This window comes from Pristis pectinata, chromosome 15 (genome assembly GCF_009764475.1).
Source record: "Pristis pectinata isolate sPriPec2 chromosome 15, sPriPec2.1.pri, whole genome shotgun sequence".
NCBI lineage: Eukaryota > Metazoa > Chordata > Chondrichthyes > Rhinopristiformes > Pristidae > Pristis > Pristis pectinata.
The window spans coordinates 3,508,308-3,526,978 of record NC_067419.1 but is presented as its reverse complement, the minus strand read 5'-3'; positions in this window follow the sequence as shown (position 1 = coordinate 3,526,978).

Below are 18,671 nucleotides of genomic sequence, written 5' to 3'. Positions count from 1 at the left end.
GAGCACCCGGAGGAAGCCCACACAGACACACAGGGAGAACGTACAAACTCCTTACAGACAGCGGCGGGAATCGAACCCGGGTGGCTGGTGCTGTAATAACGTTACGCTAACTGCTACACTACTATGCCTGTCCTTAGGAATAGTAAAGGGGAAAATAACTGTTGGTTAAAAGAAGAGGCCAGTGTTAAGAGTGGAGCACTTGAGGTTTTGGCTCAAGAGGCTTCGGCGAGAGGAGGCGGAGGCTAAGGTAAGTCTCTGGTAAGTTTCTTTCTGTCCTTCTTTCTCTGATTTTTTCCTTTAGTGCCAGGCCAGAGTAGTGAGAATGGCTCTGGAGTCAGTGGTGTGTTCAGCTTGTGAGATGTGGGAGTTCTGGGAGACCTCCAGTCTCCCTGATAACTACATCTGCATGAGGTGCATCCAGCTGCAGCTCCTTACAGACCGTGTTAGGGAACTGGAGCTGCAGCTGGATGGCCTTCGGCTCCTACGGAATGCTGAGGAGTTCATAGATAAGGGGTACAGGGAGGCAGTCATTCCCGAGGCTGCAGGAGGCAGGTAGCTAGGGTGACTGTCAGGAGAAGGACGGAGAATAGGCAGGTAGTGCGGAGTACCCGTGTGCCTGTTCCCCTCAATAACAGGTATACGGCTTTGGATACTGCTGGGGGGGGGACGGCCTACCAGGAGAAAGCTGCAGTGACCAGGTCTCTGGCACTGAGCCTGGTCAGTGTGGTGCAGAAGGGAAGTGGGGGGAGAAGAGGAGGGCGGTAGTGATAGGGGATTCCATATTAAGGGGGGCAGACAGGAGATTTTGTGGACTGTGAAAGGAGACTCCAGGATGGTACGTTGCCTCCCAGGTGCCAGGGTCAGGGACGTCCTTGGATCGGGTCCACAGCATTCTGAAGGGGGAGGGTGAACAGCCAGAGGAGGTGGTACCTATTAGTACCAATGACATAGGTAGGAAAAGATCCTGAGGTCCTGAAGAGGGAATATTAGGGAGTTAGGTAGGAAAGCTGAAAAAGCAGGACCTCAGGGTAGTAATCTCTGGATTGCTGCCTGTGCCATGTGCCAGTGAGGGTAGAATAGAATGATTTATTGGCAGATGAACGCATGGCTGAGAATTGGTGGCAGGGGGCATGGTTTCAGATTTGTTGATCATTGGGATCTCTTCTGGGGAAGATATGGACCTGTACAAAAGGGACGGGTTACACCTGAACTGGAGGAGACAATATTCTTGTGGGCAGGTTTGCTAGATCTGTTGGGGAGGGTTTAAACTAGTTTGGCAGGGGGATGGGAACCAGAGTGATAGGTCAGAGCTTGGTTCATTTAGTGTACAAGTAGATGCAGAGTGTAGAAAGACTGAGGAAGGATAGCAGTTGAAAGGGCAAAATTGCAGTCAGCTGGATGATCTGAAGTGTGTCTACTTTAATGCGAGAAGTATCAGGAACAAGGCTGATGAGCTCGAGAGTGTGGGTAAGTACATGGAACTATGACGTGGTGGCCATCACGAGACTTGGCTGTCACAAGGGCAGGATGGCTGCTGGATATTCTGGGGCTTAGTTGTTTCAAAAGGGTGCAGGGACAGAGGTAAAAGAGGTGGGGGAGTGGCTTTGCTGATCAGGGACAGTATCACGGCTGGAGAAAGGGAGGATGTCCTGGAGGGATTGTCCACTGACTCAGTGTAGGTGGAAGTTAGAACAGAAGGGAACAATCCTCTATTGGGAGTAGTCTACAGACCCTCCAATAGCACAGATACGCTGAGGAGCAGATCAGGAGGCCGATTCTGCAAAGGTGGCAAAATAACAGGGTTGTTGTCATGGGTGATTTCAACTTCCCTAATATTGATTGGCACCTCCTTAGTGTAAAGGGGATAGATGGGGCAGAGTTTGTTAGGTATGTCCAGGAAGGATTCCTGACACAGTATGTGGACAGGCCGATTAGAGGAGAGACCATTCTGGACCTGGTACCAGGCAATGATCCTGATCAGGTTTCAGATCTCTCGGTGGCAGAGCATTTTAGAGACAGTGACCATAACTCCTTGACCTTTACCATAGCCTTGGAGAGGGATTGGAGCAGACAATATGGGAAAATATTTAATTGGGGAAGGGGGAATTATGATGCTATGAGGCAGGAACTTGGGAGTGTAAATTGGGAACAGATGTTCTTGGGGACGTGCACACGGAAATTTGGAGGTTGTTTAGGGATTACTTACATGGGGTTCCGGATAGGTTTGTCCCATTGAGGCAGGGTAGGATGGTAGAGTGAAGGAACCGTGGTTCTCAAGAGATGCAGAATATCTTGCCAGAGAAAGAAAGAAGCTAACCTAAGGTTTAGAAAGCAAGGATCAGACAGGGCTCTGGAGAGTTACAAGGTAGCCAGGAGCTTAAGAATGGATTTAGGATAAGCTAGAAGGGGGCATGAGAAGCCTTGGCGGTAGCATTAAGGAAAACCCCATGGTGTTCTACACATATGTGAAGAATAGCAGGATGACTAGAGGTGAGGGTAGGGACCGATCAGGGATAAAGAGGAAAAAATGTGGCCTGGAGTCGGAAGAGGTAGGGAGGTCCTTAACGAATCCTTTGCTTCAGTATTCAACAGAGAGAGAGACCTTGACATTTGTGAGGACGGCGTACGACAGGTTGATAGGCTAGGGCATGTCAACGTGAGGAAAGAAGATGTGCTGGAACTCTTGAAAAACATTAAGATAGATACGTAAGTCACTGGGGCCGGACGGGATATATCCAAGGTTATTATGGAAAGCAAGGGAAGAGATTGCTGTGTCTTTGGCGATGATCTTTGTGTCCTCATTGGCCACAGGAGTAGTGCCAGATAATTGGAGGGTGACAAATGTTGTTCCTTTGTTCAAGAAAGGGAGTAGGGATAACCCTGGGAATTACAGGCCAGTGAGTCTTACTTCAGTGGTGGGCAAATTACTCGAGAAGATTCTGAGAGACAAGATTTATGGGCATTTAGAGAAGCATAGGCTGATTCAGGACAGTCAGCATAGCTTTGTGAGGCGAAGGTCATGCCTCACGAGCCTGACTGAATTCTTTGAGGATGTGACAAAGCACATTGATGAAGGTAGAGCAGTGGATGTGGTGTACATGGATTTTAGTAAGGTGTTTGATAAGGTTCCTCATGGAAGGCTCATCCAGAAAGTGAGGAGGCATGGGATCCAGAGAACTTTGCTGTGTGGATTCAGAATTGGCTCATCCATAGAGGGTGGTTATAGGTGGATTGTATTCTGCCTGGAGGCCGGTGATCAGTGGTGTTCCGCAGGGATCTGTTCTGGGACCCCTGCTCTTTGTGATTTTTATAAATGACTTGGATGAGGATGTGGGGTTAGTAAGTTTGAAGATGACACGAAGGTTGGTGGTGTTGTGGATAGTGTAGAAGGTTGCTGTAGGTCACAGCAGGACATTGATAGAATGCAGACCTGGGCAGAGAAGTGACAGATGGAGTTCAACCTGGAAAAGTGTGAAGTGATACATTTTGGAAGATCGAATTTGAAGGCAGAATACAAGGTTAATGGCAGGACTCTTAGCAGTGTGGAGAAACAGAAGGATCTTGGGGTGCACGTTCATATATTCCTCAAGGTTGCGGCAGAGGTTGATAGGGTTGTTAAGAAGGCGTATGTTGTATTGGCCTTCATTATTTGGGTATTGAGTTCAAGAGCTGCGAGGTAATGTTGCAGTTCTATAAAACCCTGGTGAGACCACACTTGGAGTATTCTGTTCAGTTCTGGTTGCCTCATTATAGGAAGGATGTGTAAGCTGTACAGAGGGCGCAGAGGAGATTTACCAGGATGCTGCCTGGATTGGAGAGCATGTCTTATAAGGATAGTTTGAGCGAGCTAGGCCTTTGCTCTTCGGAGCAAAGGAGAATGAGAGGTGACTTGATAGAGGTGTACAAGATGATAAGAGGCATAGATCGAGTGGACAGTCAGAGACTTTTTCCCAGGGTGAAAATGGCTATCATGAGAGGGCATAGTTTTAAGGTGATTGGAGGAAGGTATGGGGGGATGTCAGAGGTAAGTTTTTCACACAGAGAGTGGTGGGTGCGTCAAACGCACTGCCGGCAGAGGTTGTGGGGGCAGATACATTAGGGGCATTTAAGAGACTCTTAGATAGGCACATGGGGGGCGATGTGGGAGGGAAGGGTTAGATAGATCTTAGAGCAGGATAAAATGTCGGCACAACATTGTGGGCCAAAGGGCCTGTACAGTGCTGTAATGTTCTATGTTCTAAAGTCAAAGCCAAGTTTATTGTCAGATGCACAAGTACATGGATGCACAGGTGCAATGAAAAACTTACTTGCAGCAGCATCACAGGCACAGAGCATCCGGTACAAAACACACAAAAGAAAAGCATAAACTAAGCATAAATTACACACAATTTTTACAGGAAAGAACACAATTAGAACAAAAATATCCATTGTAGTGCTAAGTAATCAAAGTGGTCATAGTGTTGCTATACTAAGGCAGTGATTAGGGCTGTGCCGGTTGGTTCAGGAACTGAATGGTTGAAGGGAAGTAGCTATTCTTGAACCTGGTGCTGTGGGACATTAGATTTCATCTATAAAGACACTTAAATAGGCAGGGCATTGAAGGATATGGTCCAAATGCAGGAAAATGGATTAGTCTAGATGGGCAAAAAATGTCGACATGGATGTGATTCCGTAATGTACAACTTCATGACTCTATTACTTTGTTACTGGTGCTCTCTGGCAGGGAAGGCATGAGTGGCTGAAGGCCTACTCTTGCTTCTATTTCTACAAGTAGCATTTAAGACTTTAGAGAGGTGACTCCTGCCAATTAGCATGCCTACAACCATTGCAGACAACCAGGAGAGATGTTATGGAGAGTAGAAGGTATTTGAACAAATTGGACTGAACGTATATACTTTTGGGAGACTTTAGAGAGAAATACAGAATAAAACATGGAACATAGAACAGTACAACTCAGGAGCTGGCCCTTCACCCCTTGATGTTGTGCAAAACTAATTAAGCTGATGACACCTAATCCCTCCTGCCTGCATACGGTCCACATCCCTCCATTCCCTGCACAATCATGTGCCTATCTAAGAGCCCCTTAAACGCCACTATCGGATCTGCCTCCACCACCACACCTGGCAACACATTCCAGGCACCCACCACTCTCTGTGTAAAAAAACTTGCCCCGCACATCTCCTTTGAACTTTTACCCTCTCACCTTAAATGCATGCCCTCTAATATTAGACATTTCGACCCTGGGGAAAAGATACTGGCTGTCTACTCTATCTATGCCTCTCATAATTTTATGAACATCTATCAGGTCTCCCCTCAGCCTCTGCTGCTCCAGAGAAAACAACTCAAGTTTGTCCAACCTCTCCTTATAGCACATCCCCTCTAATCCAGGCAGCATCCTGCTAAACCTCTTCTGCACCCTCTCCAAAGCCTCCACATCCTTCCTGTAATGGGGTGACCAGAAGTGAATGCAATATTCTAGATGCAGCCTATCCAGAGTTTTATAAAGCTGCAGCTTTCAAGAAGCATATTCACAAATTTGGATAACTTACTGTGTCTATATCCAGATGATGGATGTGCACATTTTCTAGCAGTGATCTCGAACAGAACCTTGCATCCCGTTGAAATCCAAGCTGGCTCTTTCTATTTTCTCTTTGTCAGACTCTAAAATGTTCCCTGTCACAGACTCAAGGCTAACTGACGTAACTATGTAACTACCCTGATTAGTTCGGTCTCCCTTTGCTGCTGGCATAGTCCCACGATCAAACAAATGTTGAAAAATATCTTCCAGGATCTCAACTCTCCTCACCAACTTTTTTAGGCGTCTAGAAAGTATTGCAGATTTCTGCCTCTTTACCTCCCTTTAACTTGCCCATCTGATCTAAAATGATTATTTTATCCAATAGACTATCACTCATCTCTTTCCCTCTTGATCAATTCACCATTTCCTTTGTCCATAATGCCTCATATAAATAAAGACTGATGTGAATTAGTTACTCAGCACCTCCACCATTTTTGATTGCCTTCTATAAGATGACAATCTTCTCTTTCAGTCGCACCTTTTTCCAAACATATTTATGGAATAGCTTACTGCAGCTGTGGTTGTCTTTATGCAGACATTCCTCGTTCTCCCTCTAGGATTGCATCCCCTCATTTTCTTAATTTCTCCTGTAGGTTTTCTTCGTTATTGCTCTCACAATCAAGCTCAATTTTAATCAGCAGTGTGACCAGGAAACAGAACCTTACACCATTTCTACTTATACAAGCTCTTGCCTCTTGGTTTAAACGGACTATGAGAGAATTATATCTTTGGTTGCTATGCTAACTGTGTGTACGAGTATTGGATTTTGGTTGTACTTAGCTCTGACCTCAGTGTATAGAAATATGTACAACCAGTGAACACAACTGGTCCGCAAAGTTAAATCACATAAGATCAAGGGTGAGTTAGCCAATTGGATACAAAATTGCCTTGAAGATAGAAGGCACAGGGTTGTGGTGGAGAGTTGTCATTTTCAGACTGGAGGCCTACCAGCGGTGTTGGGTCCACTGTGGATCATCATTTATATTAACAGTTTGGATGAGAATGTATATGATGTGGTTGGTAGGTTTGTGGATGACACTAAAATTGGTGGTGCAGTGGAGAGTGAGAAAGGTTAACAAAGATTGCAATGGGATCTTGATCGACTGGGCCAGTGGGACAAGGAATTGCAAATGGTATTCAATTCAGATGTTTCATTTTTGGAAAGACAAACCAGGGCAGGACCTACACAGTAAATGGTAGCGTCCTGGGGAGTGTTGCGAACAGAGAGACCTAGGGGTGCAGGTATGTAGTTCCCTGCAAGTGGCGACACAGGTAGACAGGGTGACGAAGAAGGCGTTTGGCACCCTTGCCTTCATCGGTCAGAATATCTGAATACAGGAGCTGGGATGTCATGTTACAGCTGTACCAAACGTTGGTAAGGCCACATTTAGAGTACTGCATGCAGTTCCAGTCACCCAGCTGTAGGAAGGAGGACGTTACTGGAACTGGAGGGCTTGGGTTATGAGGAGAGGCTGGGGTTTTTCCCTAGAGTGTAGGAGGCTGAGGGGTGACCTTATAGAGATTTATAAAACCATGAGGGGTTTAGATAAGGTGGATGGATTCAGTCTTTTCTCTAGGGTAGGTGAGTCCAAAATTGAAATTTCTGACTTAGTTTGTTCTGTTTGAGTGGTCAGTCAGGTTTTTTTGGACTCGAGAGTTCCCAGGCTATCACTGACCACTCACATATGGCATTGCAGGCACTCACAAGGATTCTCCACTACAGCAAAATCCAAAGGAATGCCACTACTTCACTGAATACCTGGTGCGTGTCCATAGGCAACAGATGAATGGCCAGTATCTCAGGCAGAAGCCATCCTCCTGCATTCTGCACCTGTCCGCAGTGGAAGCTGCAATTCCCGGCAAACCATAGGGTAGCTCCAGAGAATATGGACAACCTGCTGATGACTCTGGCACACATTGTGAGGGCACTGATAGTCATGGTGCCACACTGAATTCCACCGAACAGGCCTTGGGATTGATTCCATTTTGTGAGGGGCCCTACAGTGTTCAGGGTAGGTTTATAATGGTCCACATGTTACACAATATCTCCATAATAAGATTCTCCTACCATCAAGCTGATGAGGAAGAGGAAATCGGAGGGAGATGGGACAACTTCTATCCCGTTTGTTATAAGACTGTGAGCAGACCTCTAATTTGATAAAGAACCTTACTCTCTCAATCTATCTCATCATGGGCCTCGTACTTTATTTGTCTACATACACTGCATTTTCTCTGTAACTGTAGCACTATACTCTGCATTCTGTTCTTCTTTCCTTTTGTACCCCCTCGATGTACTTATGCATGGAATGATCTGCCTGGATAGCACGCAAACAAAAGCTTTTCACTGTATCACGGTACATGTGACAATAATAAACCAATTACCAACTAATGCCCTTGCTGCCTTGGCTGTCTGCGAAGAGCTCATCTCATGAAATTACAGCTTCAAAAATATCACTCTCCGATCAACATGATTCATGATGGGGAACCTCGACATAAATTGGCATATGGCCGAGCCGATTGCAAAAAGAATCCAGTGGAGTTACTGTCCACAAATCAAACATATTCCCAGACGTAGCCCGGAAGACATTACTTTTAAACACTGATTCTTTCTTTTTCCCCTCACCTCATTACTTATATATTTGATGATTTATGATCTCCCTGTGGGTTGCTCCTTCGAAGGTCAGAGATGAAAGCGAAAACTTACAATGAGCAGCACTGTTCACTGTGTCTTGAACTCCGATTGCCTAAGATCGGGCTGTAGACGCTCGCTGTAGCACATGGTGATTCATCCTTCTCATTAATGTTGAATGAGGTCTGAGTTGATGGAAGGGTAGAAGTCTGGATTAGGTAACCAAAAAGATACAGAGAGGTTCTTACAATCCCATTAGTGGCATGACTGGTCTCTATTCCAACTGGCCCGGTCCCAATCAAATGGCAGTTTTGAAGAAACGCAAGTTTATCAAAGGCAGTTGATCAAAATGCTGCCGTTGCTGGAAATTTGAAATGAAGGCAGAAAATGCTGCGTCTCCTCCGTAGGTCAGGGGCAGCATCTGTGGAGGCCACTTTGAGTCGGTGGCCTCTCCTCAGAATGGACATACCTGATGTAGCTCTTCCCCCTGCAAAAGGAGGGGATAATCAGCCAGCCTTTCCATCCACAACTGCCTGACGAAAGGTTTTAACGTTGGGTCCCATCATTGTGTCGACGTCACCGCGGTCAAAAGATCTGCTAAAATTCTGGTCAATTCTGTGAAGTATGATCTGAGGAAGGGAGAGAAAAAGTAATCAACTCAGGAGATGCTAAGCTATAAAGGACCAAGGCCCAACTAACTCTCCTTCTACCACCCTACGATTTGGATATGAGGACTTCATCGTCCATGAGCAAGAGTGGCTGGGCACCAGCATCAGGGACTGACAACTGCCAGACTGGTGTCCAGCACAAGGGATAAGCCAACTTATCCCTGGAGATCTGTGATCTCCACAGATGCTGCCCCCCTGACCTCCTTTTCATCAGTGCGGTAGGGCCGTCTGTCCATGACAGCAAGAGGAAAAGTCACTGCCAGAGAGTCCTTGTGCAAAGTCCTGTCTTAACACTAACAATGCCGTTGCCATTGTCCTGAATGGATCTAGCGGTGCAGACTGGGCAAATGTGTGGCCAGTGGACCATCAGCAGCAGCACACCACAATCTGTAACCTCATGGCCTGGTGTGTCCTTCTCTCCGCCATTCCTGTCAAGCCAAGGGATCAACCCTGTTCAATGAGGGGTGCAGGAAGTCATGTTGGTAGCAGCAGCAGGTGAACGTACAACTGATGAGGTGCCAGCCGAATGAAGCTGAACAACATGCCAAGTGACCTCACAACCATTGGATGAGATTGAAACTCTGCAGTCCTGCTATGTCTAGTTGTGACTAGTGGTGGACAATTCAACAGCTAACAGCTTATAAGGAGAGGCTGGACAGGGTAGGACTTTATTCCTTTGAGAAATTCAACAGCTAACATAAGAGTCATAGAGTCATACAGCATGGAAACAGGCCCTTCGGCCAACTTGTCCATGCTGAACAAGCTGCCCATCCAAACTAGTCCCTTTGCCAGCATTTGGCCCATAACCTTCTAAACCTTCCCATTAATGTTCCTGTCCAGTCTCCTTTAAAAGTTGTTAATGTACCTGCCTCAACCATTCCCTGTGGCAGCTCATTCCACATACACGCCACCCTGTGTGTAAAAAAAAATTGCCCCTATTAATCTTTTCACTCTCACCTTAAACCTATGTCCTCTAGTTCTTGATTTCCGACCCTGGGAAAAAGACTGTGTCTATTCACCCTATCTATGCCCCTCATGATCTTATACACCTCTATAAGATCACCTCTCAGTCTCCTACGCTCTAAGGAGTAAAGTCCTAACCTGTCCAACCTTTCACTATAATTCAGTCCCTCAAGCCCTGGCAACCTCCTTGTAAATCTTTTCTGCCCTCTTTCCAGCTTAATTTTGAAAAGCAAATAAAAACAAATAAATATATCAGTGAGCCTCCAGCCAACTCAGACACATGATCAGGAAAACCCAGTGACTGAGAGCTTTAAGGATCCATAAATCCAACATTTCCTGTTCCTCCCAAGTCCGCTTTACTCCCCACAAATCTAAATCACCCAGATACCAAAGACTCTTGCAAATTTCTACAGATGTACAGTGGGGAGCATTCTGACTGGTTGCATCGCCACCTGGTATGGAGGCTCCAATGTGCAGGATCGAAAGAGGCTGCAGAGAGTTGTAGACTCAGCCAGCTCCATCACGGACACAGCCCTCCCCACCATCCAGGATCTCTTCAAGAGCCAGTGCCTCAAGAAGGCAGCATCCATCATTGAAGACCCTACCCATCCAGGACATGCCCTCTTCTCGTTACTACCATCGGGAAGGAGGTACAGGAGCCTGAAGACCCACACTCAAAGTTTCAGGAGCAGCTTCTTCCCCTCCGCCATCAGATTTCTGAACGGTCATCATTCCTCTTCTGCACTGTTTATTTATTTTTGTAACTTATAGTAATGTTTATGTCTTTATGTCTTGCGCTGTACTGCTGCCACAAAACAACAAATTTCACGACATAGGTCAGTGATAATAAACCTGAAAAAAAAAGATACTGATTCCTAAGATAACGTTTTCTAAAAGAAATCGGTTTAAATTGCATTCCAAAGGATCAATACTGCTATCCCTCTGGGCACTGGTTCCACTCTCTTACTGAAATACATTCACAATATTTGAATCTTTAAATTTAATTTCAAGCACAGGTCATGTCGATGCACATACTTATTCCAAGGTCTACTAATCCTGAGCTAATTAATTAGGTATCTCCCTCCCCTGTGTTAGTGATGGGAAGTATTTAGCTTGAAGGCAGATCTTTGTCTTTTAACCTGCTGACCATTAATTCCAATCAATCTATTAAATAGTAGTACCATGTACAGTACATTGGACCTCAGAAAGCTTGAGAAGATGCTGCCAATTTTGGTTAATTGTAGAGCAAATCTCTACTTTAGGAACAATGCTAAATGATACTGGATCCCAGCCCATCACAGACTCTTTGTTCTCTCCTCTTCTGCTCCCTTTCCTGCATCTTTTTTTTATACACTCCAGCATTGTCCGGTCCTCAGCCTCTTGTTTATCCATGCAGATGCTGTCTGGCCCGTCGAACATATTGACAACAGCTTACCGCTTGATTCTTGCAAGCTGACACTTCAGTTCCACTAACAACTGGCCCTTCTTGAACTCAGTCAAGCTGCTGGTCTATACGGAGTAGTGCTGCAGGAGGGTGTCTGCCTTCGAACATCTGTGCCCAGCTGTGGATGGATTAGATGGCATTTTCTCTTGGACAGCAGCATGACAGAGAGAAAGAACGGAGGATGCCCATTTGAGCATTCAAACTGTTGAAGGAGGAAGGACGGGGTGAAAGGTTATGTTCACCAGGGTCTAAAGGGAGCAATTCTCCTACCTGAACCTCAGAGACAAACAGCATGTGAGGGTATTGTCACTAAAGCACGTCACAAGCTTCAGCCCTCAACACTAGCTTCAGAGAAGGGTCAGCATTATTTGCTGTGTCCATGTACTTTTTGTATGGCGGACATTCTAGGTTGGGGCTGGAGAACACAGAACATAGAACAGTACAGCACAGGAACAGGCCCTTCGGCCCACGATGTCTATGCCAAGGATGAGGCCAAATTAAACTATTTTCTTCTGCCTGCACATAATCCATATCCTCCATTTCCTGCATATTCATGTTCCTATCTAAAAGCCTCTTGAACGCCACTATGGCATCTGCTTCCACTACTACCCCTGGGAGCACATTCCAGGCACCTACCACTGTGTAAAAAACATGCTCCACACATCTCCCTTAAACCCTCCCCCTACTCCCTCTATATTCCAGGTTTCTACCCTGGGGAAAAGATTCTGCCTGTCTTCCTTATCTGTGCCTCTCATAATTTTATAAACATCTACCAGGTCTCCCCTCAAGCCTCTGACGCTCCAGAGAAACATTCCAAGTTTGTCTAACCTCTCTTTATAGCTAATCGAGGCAGAAACCTGGTGAACCTCTTCTGAACCCTCTTCAAAGCCTCCACATCCTTCCTGTAATGCGGGTGACCAGAACTTCACGCTATACTCCAAGTGCGGCTGAACCAAAGTTTTATACAACTGCATCATGACTTCCTGTCTCTTGTACTCTATGCCCCGGCAGTGAAGGCAAGCAATGTAACTGCACTGTGTAATGAATTGACCTGTACCATGGGTATGCAAGGCAAGTTTTTCACTGTACCTCGGTACAAGTGACAATAATAAATGAATACCAATACTAATTTGCCTTCTTTAACACTCTATCTACTTGTCTTGGCACTTTCAGAGAGGTATAGACTCGGCCATGCCTAACCTCTGCTGCTTCATAAGACAGCACTCTGCCACTCCCTGTGCTAGGACAGGAATATGTTCCTTTCTTTCCTGATAGAGAGCAGCGGATAGATCAAGCGCATGGCTTGGTCTCGACTGAAGGCCTTCCTGTAGTGCAGAGTGTCAGCAACCTCACCAGTGGCGGTCTACTGTAGGTAGCAGGGCTCAAACCTTGCCCGTATGGGATGCAAATCAGGAAGAGAAAAAGGAGGGAAAGGGAGGAGGCAAACTAGATAATCTCTTCCTGGTCATCTCTCCGTGACCAACTCATTTGGTTGCTCAACCAATAAACGTAGTGTTGATTTCTCCAAGATCCCATACTCCCACATCTAACCTTAGTTCTGTAGCTGATCATCACAAGTCCTCACAACCACAAAACAGAAGCCAGCACAAATCAACACTCCCCACCAATATTTTCAAGCTGGGCCTGACGGCAAGTAAAGATCAACTCATTACCACTGTGCTTTGCCTTAGTGTTTGCCTTCCGCGTGGATTTTCAGTTCCAGTGCTCCTGCACCATTTTACCTCTGTGGTGGATGAAGGTTGCTAAGTTTGAGTGGACGAGCCTGCAGGTGACCTTTTGGAACCAGAAAGCACAGCGTTGGATTATACTTTCTTAACATGGTGGGCAGCAATATTGACCAGCTGGGCAAGAGGGAAAGACCACAGGCACACTGGCATTCTGACACCACGCATCCTGAAGAGAGCACAGAAGACTTGGATCCATTGCTGTTGCAGGGTCAGGTCTTTACCATCCACGTCGTCTATTGCCGGATGTGTTGGTGGATTGCAGAGACACCCTGAGGACTCTTTGAACGGTGATGACACAATGTAAGTGTGCATGATGGAAGTCCAAGCTCCTTTTGTGTTGGAGTCACGGGGCAAGGACCAGACGAGTTAGTCAGTCGAATGTTGTTGAGGAGAGGGAGTGCTTCTCTGTAACGTCTAATATGTGCTGAGGGCAGAGTGTTGCTACATGGTCCACAGTGTGATCAGCCGACATCCTGCAAACTCACCCACTAAGATCATCCATGAGCTTATTGAAAGGTGAAGCAGGCACGAGGAGTCGAGTAGTCTACCACGGCTTCTTATGCTCTTGTCTTCAAAATGTGTGCTTTAAGTGACTGCAGTGGCTATATGCAATGTCTGTTAATGTTGCAGTCACATCATCTTCAGAGAAACAAAGGACTGCTGGAATGTAGAAATACAGGCACAGTAGTGTAGTGGTTAGCGTAACGCTATTACAACTCCAGCGACCCGGGTTCAATTCCCGCCGCTGTCTGTAAGGAGTTTGTACCTTCTCCCCGTGTCTGCTTGGGTTTCCTCCGGGTGCTCCGGTTTCCTCCCACGTTCCAAAGACGTATGGGGCAGGAGGCTGTGGACATGGTATGTTGGTGCCGGAAGCGTGGCGACACTTGCGGGCTGCCCCCAGAACACTAGACACAAAAAGGTGCATTTTACTGTGAGTTTCAATCTACATGTGACTGATAAAGATATCTCATCTCATCTCATGAAACACACTACAATGCCGGAGGAACTCAGCAGGCCAGGCAGCATCCGTGGAGAAAAGCAGGCGGTCAACGTTTCGGGTCAGGGCCCTTCTTCGAGACCGAAGATGGGAAAAGGGGAAGCCCGATATATAGGAGGGAAAAGCAGAGCAGTGATAGGTGGACAAAAGAGGGGAGGTGGGGTGGGCATGAGGTGGTGATAGGTAGATGCAGGTAAGAGATGGTGATAGGCAGGGGTGGGGGAGGAGGGGAGAGCAGATCCACTGGGGGATGGGTCAAAGGTACGGAGAGGGGAAAAAAGGGGATAGGAAAATGAGAGATAGGCTAGAAAAGGGAAGAAAAGAAGAGGTATAGTTGGGGAGGGTTGGGGGGGTTGGGGAAGGGGGAGAATTCAATGTTGATGCCGTTAGGCTGCAATGTTCCAAGATGGAAAATGAGGTGCAGTTCCTCCAGTTTGCATTTGGAATTCTCCTGGCAGTGGAGGAGGCCGAGGACTGACAGTTCCATTTTTCTGGGGCATTCCAGAGGTGGATTTCTAGGTCCCTATACCCAGTCTAACACGTAGTGCAAATCGGTACAAAATATAACTATTGTGACTTTGAGCCCTCACGCTGAGCTAGCAAAATGTATACAACTTCAGGATGATTAAAGTTATCAGCTACAACTCATATTTACAGAACAACTTGTTGGAAGCATCGCAAAATGTTACAAGACACTTCGGAGGGATAATCGGACAAAAACCGACAGGGAGGCATGTTAAGAAGTGCTGGGAACGGATATCAAATGCTCGGTCAAAGTAGGATCTCAAAGGAGGGGCAAGAGATCCAAAAGAGAAGTTCTACAGTGGCAGACTGGAAGTGGAAGTTGAAGGTTCAGGCATCTGTGACAGTAAAAAAGAAAATCAGGCTTCTGCGAGAAGCCACAATTGAAGGAGCGCAAAGTTCTTTTGTAGGATTGGGAGGGGGTGGCGTACTGAAAGTTAAATGAATACAAAAGAATTTTAGATGCATCTCCAGATCAGACCTCCTAGAAGTTTAAAATGAAGTGAAGAAATGAATTCAATTCAATTCAATTCTTTTACAGAAGCAGCCCGGCGGCCGTTGGAGCAGCAGTTCCCTTTCAGGTACGGTGAGTGTATTTCAAAAGCTTAAGTGGAGGGCAATTGAAGGGTTAAACAGAGTGTTGAGTGCTTGATTAGAGGGAGTGTGTACTTGAGGTAATTGGCAGGGACAAATGTAAGGAGGAGTAACTGAAAAGGAGTGGCCAGTGTGGCTTGAGGTGGGAGTGGAGCTTTGAGGCTTTGGCTCAAGAGGCTGAGGAAGAGCTTGCTCCCGGAGAGGTAAGGCTGGTAAGTTCCTTTAATGTAATTAACTTAGGAGTAGGTTGTGATGGCAGCATTTAGGGCAGTTGTGTGCTCCATATGTGGGAAGTCAGGGATGGCACACTTGTCCCTGATGACTTATCCAGCTGCTGACAAACTGAGTTAGGGAACTGGAGCTGGATGAACTCTGGATCATTTGTGAGGCAGACATAGACAGGAGTTTCAGGGAGATAGTCACCCCTAAAAGTCAGGAGGCAGGTAGCTGGGTGACTGTCAGGAGAGGGAAGGGGTCTAGACAGAAAGAGCAGAGCACCCCTGTGGCTGTTCCCATCAACAATAAGTATACCATTTTGTGTACTGCTGGTGGGGATGACCTACCAGGGACAAGTTGTAGTGGTTGTGTCTCTCCCACTGAGATGGGACCCTCAGTTCAGAAAGGAAGGAGGGAGAAGAGGAGAGCAGTAGTGATAGGGGATTTGATAGGAGGTTCTGTGGGAGAGATTGAGAATCCCTGATGGTCTGTTGCCTCCCTGGTACCAGGGTCTGTGATATCTCAGATTGAGTTCTTGATATTCTCAGGAGGGAGGGTGAACAGCCGGATGTTGTGGTCCATGTAGGGACCAATGATGTGGATAGGAAAGAGGAGGTACTGCAAAGAGTTTAGAGAATTAGGTGTAAAGTTGAAGGATTGGACCTCCAAGGTTGCAATCTTAGGATTGCTATCCATGCCATGAACTAGTGAGGCTAGAAGTAGGAGGATCATACAGCTAAATATGTGGCTAAGGAAATGGTGCAGGAGGGAGGGCTTCATGTTTCTAGACAATTGGGCTTTGTTCCAGGGAAGGTGGGACCTGTTCTGATGGGATGGTTTGCAGCTGAACTGGAGGGGGACTAACATTGTTGTGGGTAGGTTTGCTAATGCTGCTCTGGGGGGGTTTAAACTAGATTTTCAGGGGGAGGGGAACCAGAGTGTTAGAGCAGATAATGAGGTGGAGGAGGAAAAAGGTCACGCAAGGACTGCAGGTATCGACAAATCAAAGGTTTGTATGTGATAGAAATGTTCTCAGGTGCATCTATTTCAATGCAAGAAGTATTGTAGGTAAGGCAGATGAGCTTAAGGTGTGGATTGGCATGTGGGATTATGACATTGCTATTAGAGAGACTTGGTTGCAGGAGGGGCAGGACTGGCAGCTTAATGTCCTGGGGTTCTGTTGTTTCAGATGTGATAAAGGGGGAGGAGTGGCATTACTAGTCATGAAAAATATCACAGCTGTGCGTAGACAGGACAGTCCAGAAGGCTTGCCTACTGACTCCATATGGGTGGAGCTGAGGAATAGGAAAGGTGTGGCCACACTAATAGGGTTGTATTATAGACCACCCAGTAGTCGGAGAATTAGAGGAACAAATCTAGTGAGATAGCAGACTGATGTAAGAAACAAAGTTGTAATAGGGGATTTTAACTTTCCACATATTGGCTGGGACTCACACTGAAAGGATTGGATGGCATGGAAGTTGTCAAATGTGTTCAGGAAAGTTTTCTAAATCAATAGAGGTACCAACAAGAGAGAATGCAGTACTTGATCTCCTATTAGGGAACCAGACAGGTCAGGTGGCAGAAGTGTGTAGGTGAGCATTTTGGGTCCATTAACCATAACGTCATTAGTTTCAAGTTCTTTATGGATAAGGACAGGTCTGGTCCTCAAGTTGAGGTTCTAAATTGGAGAAAGGCTAATTTTGTGGAAATGAGAGAGGATCCAGGAAGAGTGAATTGGGATAAATTGTTTTCTGGTGAGGATGTGTTCAGTCAGTGGAAGGCTTTCAAAGATGAAATTTTGCGTGCAGAGTTTGCATGTTTCTGGCAGGATTAAAAGCAAAGTTAACAAGCATAGGGAGCCTTGGTTTTCAAGGGATATTGGTGCTCTTTAAGAAAGAGGTGTATAGCAGGTATAGGCAACTAGGAACAAATGAGGTACTTGAAGAGTACAGAAAGGAAACACTAAAAAAGGAAATCGGGAAGGCAAAAAGATAAGGCTGCTTTGGCAGGTAATGAGGTAAACCCAAAGGGTTTCTACAAGTATAAAGAGTAAAAGGATAGTAAGGGACAAAATTTTTCCCCTAGAAGATCAGAGTGGTCCTCTGTGTGGACCCTCAGGAGATGGGGGAGATCTTAAACAGCTTTTTTACATTAGTATTTACTCAAGAAACTGGCATAGTGGATATGGAAGGAAGGGAAACAAGCAGTGGTGTCATGGAACATATAGAGATTAAAGAGGAGGAGGTGCTTACTGCCTTACAGCGAATAAAGGTAGATAAATCCCCTGGGCCTGATTTCCTTGGACCTTGAGACTAGTGTAGAAATTGCAGGGGCCCTGGCAGATATTTAGTGTCCTTAGCCATGGGTGTGGTGCTGGAGGACTGGAGGGTAGCTCATGTTCTGTTTTTAAAAAAGACTCTAAAAGTAAACCAGGTAATTACAGGCCAGTGAGCCTGACATCAGTAGTGACAAATTATTGGAAGGTGTTCTGAGAGATCGGATATACAAGTATTTGGACAGCCAAGGGCTGATTAAGGATGGTCGGCATGGCTTTGTGTGTGGTAGATCATGTTTAATGAATCTTGTAGAGGTTTTCTTGGAGGTTACCAAGAAAGTAGATGAAGGAAAGGCTGTGGATCTTGTCTACATGGACTTTAGTAAGACCTTTGACAATGTCCCACATGGGAGGTTAGTTCAGACACTAGGTATCCATAGAGAGGTTGTAAACTGAATTCAAAATTGGCTGTGTGGGAGAAGACAGTGGTAGTGGATGATTGTTTCTCAGACTGGAGGCTTGTGACTAGTGGTGTGCCTCGGGGATCTGTGCTGGGGCCATTGATGTTTGTTGTCTATATCAATGATCTAGATGTGGTAAATTGGATCAGCAAGTTTGTTGATGATACTAAGATTGGAGGTGGATTGGACAGCAAGGAAGGCTTGTGGAGGGATCTGAACCAACTGGAAGAAATGGGCCAGAAAATGGCAGATGAAATTTAATGCAGACATGAGGTGTTGCATTTTGGAAGGACAAATCAAGGTAGGACGTACACAGTAAATGGTAGGGCACTGAGGAGTGCAGAGGAACAAAGGGATCTGGGAGTTCAGATACCTAATTCCCTGGAAGTGGTCTTGCAGGGAGACAGGGTTGTAAAGAAGGCTTTTGGCATCCTGGCATTTATAAATCAAAGTATTGAGTATAGGAGTTGGGATGTTATGGTGAGGTTGTATAAGACATTGGTGAGGCCAAATTTGGAGTATTGTGTGCAGTTCCGGTCACCTAACTATAGGAAGGATATTTGTAAGATTGAA